Source organism: Adiantum capillus-veneris, chromosome 7 (assembly GCF_014529385.1).
Source record: "Adiantum capillus-veneris isolate H3 chromosome 7, ASM1452938v2, whole genome shotgun sequence".
NCBI classification, from domain to species: domain Eukaryota; kingdom Viridiplantae; phylum Streptophyta; class Polypodiopsida; order Polypodiales; family Pteridaceae; genus Adiantum; species Adiantum capillus-veneris.
In genome coordinates, this window is record NC_140937.1 from 35,998,085 (window position 1) to 36,001,111 (window position 3,027).

Sequence of the window (3,027 nt, forward strand, 5' to 3'; positions counted from 1 at the left end):
TTAGCCACAAGTGCCCCTTCTTGGTAGTCAACCACGGGGAAATGTTGTAGTTGACGATGACAACGGGCCATACACTGTAAGAATCTGATGTTGATCTCTGACCAAATGGATTTACACCCATAGCCAGGCCTAGGTGCAAATTTCGAGCTTCCCTCGCAAAATCCGGCCATGTTTCATCTATATGTTTCCAGGCTGTGTAATCTACAGGAATCCATAGCACACCATCAAAAGATTTATTCTCTTCATGCCATGATGCTAGGGCGGCTATGGACTTACATTTGAAGAAATGCTTGATGCGAGGAAGAAGAGGAAAATGTCGCAAAAACTTTTGTGGAATTTTTGTTCCGTGGAGATCTACTTGATATCTCTCGGAATCACATTTCGGACACTTCTCCATGTCTATGCATTCCCCTCTGGAAAGAATGCAGTCCTTAGGACAAGCGTAAATCAAATTATAATCCATCCCCAAGTTTCACAAGATCTTTCTTGCTTCCTCTTTGGAATCTGGCATCACATTATCAGTTGGCAGTATGTGCCATTTGAGCAATCTACACAGCGAAAAAAATGCGGTACACTTGTGTAAGTAATCTATCATATCATTATACATCTAGAGTTTTTTATTAAAGTAAACACATTGTAATAGATCACTTGAAGAGCGTTGTGACACTAGTGTCACTCCATCCAAACTTTTCCTACATGTTGAGAAAAACCAAGAGCGTCTTCAATCTAGACACACGTGCTCCATCATACAATGGCATATCGGCTTCACTTTTCATATCATCATAGATAAGCCTTTCTGAATCGATGATCGTCTCGATCATTTCATCAATATCGGGCTCAAACATTGCCTTGTTGGGAATGTGGTCTGCATGATCATCCTTCGAGCTATCAGAGGCTACATCTTGCGGCCTCACATATGCTGCTTGACCAAAGCACCTGCGGCGAACATGTCTATTTGGTTGCAAGATTGCTGCCTGTTGGCCAGCGTCAGAGTCCTATGAGTTATAATTGGCAACAAATCGATCTATAATAGATGGATCAAACTCGCCAAATTCGCGAATGTGCTGCAAAGAAACGTGTCTTGTTCATCACACAACATGCTTGCATTGATTACAAGGACATAAGATCCTTGTTGAGAGATAGGTGTTTCGGTTGGACGGCCCCACATCCTCGTCACTCCTCATGATGAAGGTAAAAACCTTATAACCTGGACATAAATTTTCTATTGGCATCCTCTGTCTTTTATCTCTCTCTCTCTCTCTCTCTCTCTCTCTCTCTCTCTCTCTCTCTCTCTCTCTCTCTCTCTCTCTCTCTCTCTCTCTCTCTTTCTCTCTCTCTCTCTCTCTTTCTCTCTCTCTCTCGCAGAAAAACCCTCACGCTCGTCGACCTCCCCCTGGGCGAGGGGTATCCCCAAGGGGAGGTCCCGTCAACCATAGTGCAGCCCCCCCCTCCATGTCGCCAGACAGCAAGCATCCCATAATCCCCCCTCCACGTCGCCAGGTCTCGTCACCGCTGCGACAGCACAGGTCACCATTTGGCGTGCCCATCTTCTCGCGCTGCCTGCCAGCTTTGCCTTCCTTCCTAGTCTGAGCCTCTCAACCCTCCCTCGCGCCGCCTGCCGACTCAGCCTTCCTCAACACTCAACCTTCTTCCAAGATTGCCCACTAAGTCTTACCCTACACCCAAGGACTCATTCCCACAAGATGCAGTGAGAGAAGTCCTCCACACCAATGAAGCCAACACGCCTCTTTGTGACCACTCCACGGGTGAATCCGACAGACCTCTCTGAGCGCAACTCCGAGAACTTAGAGATGAAAACAGCAAACTCAAAGGGCGTCTTGAGGCGTTGGAAACCCACCTCACCCTCTTGGAGTCACAAAAGCAAATCAACACCGAGCATATCCTTACCCAAGCAAAGGAAGTCGAGCACACACTCACTGCAAGTATGGAAAATCTTGCCACTCAAGTCAATGAAGCAACCACCATCGTATCTTCCAAGGTAGAAGAATGCATTCAAGAACGCCACCGACAAAAAGGATTGGCGCTATCCCTCCGCATCGGGGGTTTACCCTCTACTTGGTGGGAGGAAGATGACTTCACTTCCACCTTAGCCAAGCTCAACCAAGCCATTCACCCGACCGAGTTTGATCCCAACACAATCGAAAAGGTCCATCATCACCACAACAACAACCAAGGCACCCTCATCTTCAAAAACAAAGAGGCTCTCAAAGCACTTCTACAGCAAGCTCGACTACTCAAGGGCTCCAAAATTTGGATTAGTGAGGCCTTGACTCCCGCTCAACTCAAAATCAAGAAACAAGAACTCCAAAAGGTGCGTGATGCTCGAGCAGCAGGTAAATGGGCCATCTATCGAGGTGGCAAGGCCATTATTGAGGAATTTCGAGTTCCAAGGACTCCTAGACCACCGGGAGACCACCCTCCCTCACCCACCTTCCCCCCACTCCCTAAGTGACATAGGTCACAACTTTGTTGTATCCGCATTTAGTCATGTTCCAATGTACCCTCTTGGTAAGAGGCACCATGTATGTTTTCTTGGTCCCATAGGTCATATTTAACCTCCGAGGACGATAATGACATCTCTCTCTCTCTCTCTCTCTCTCTCTCTCTCTCTCTCTCTCTCTCTCTCTCTCTCTCTCTCTCTCTCTCTCTCTCTCTCTCTCTGTTCACACTGTAAACTACCTCACATTCTCTAGTCATGTCCAATCTCCCATTAGAAAATTTCGGAGGTCATTTGGAGAGCCTTGTAGGAAATTGTATTTCTCTCTCTAGAAACTTTTGTTTAAATGCACTTGCATCTTGTGAGTACGTCCAAAAGGACAATTAGACACTCTAAAAAGTAGATTTATATTTCCAATCGTCATTGAAAACGATCACTTTTTTATTTAATGCGAGTGTCTTTTTCAAGAGGCAGGTGCAGCGTATTCAATGCAGCTTACGTCATCATTGGAACTTGAAAAGTCACAAACTGTGAAATAGTGATAGATTTTGAGGCTTTTGACACCACCA

At 46.0% G+C, this 3,027-nt stretch overlaps 1 pseudogene; it reads left to right on the forward strand.

Annotated features, from left to right (window-relative positions):
- The first annotated feature begins 1,703 nt into the window (after nucleotides 1–1,703).
- LOC147453686 (uncharacterized) lies at nucleotides 1,704–2,473 on the forward strand (annotated as a pseudogene).
- Nucleotides 2,474–3,027: the final 554 nt, after the last annotated feature.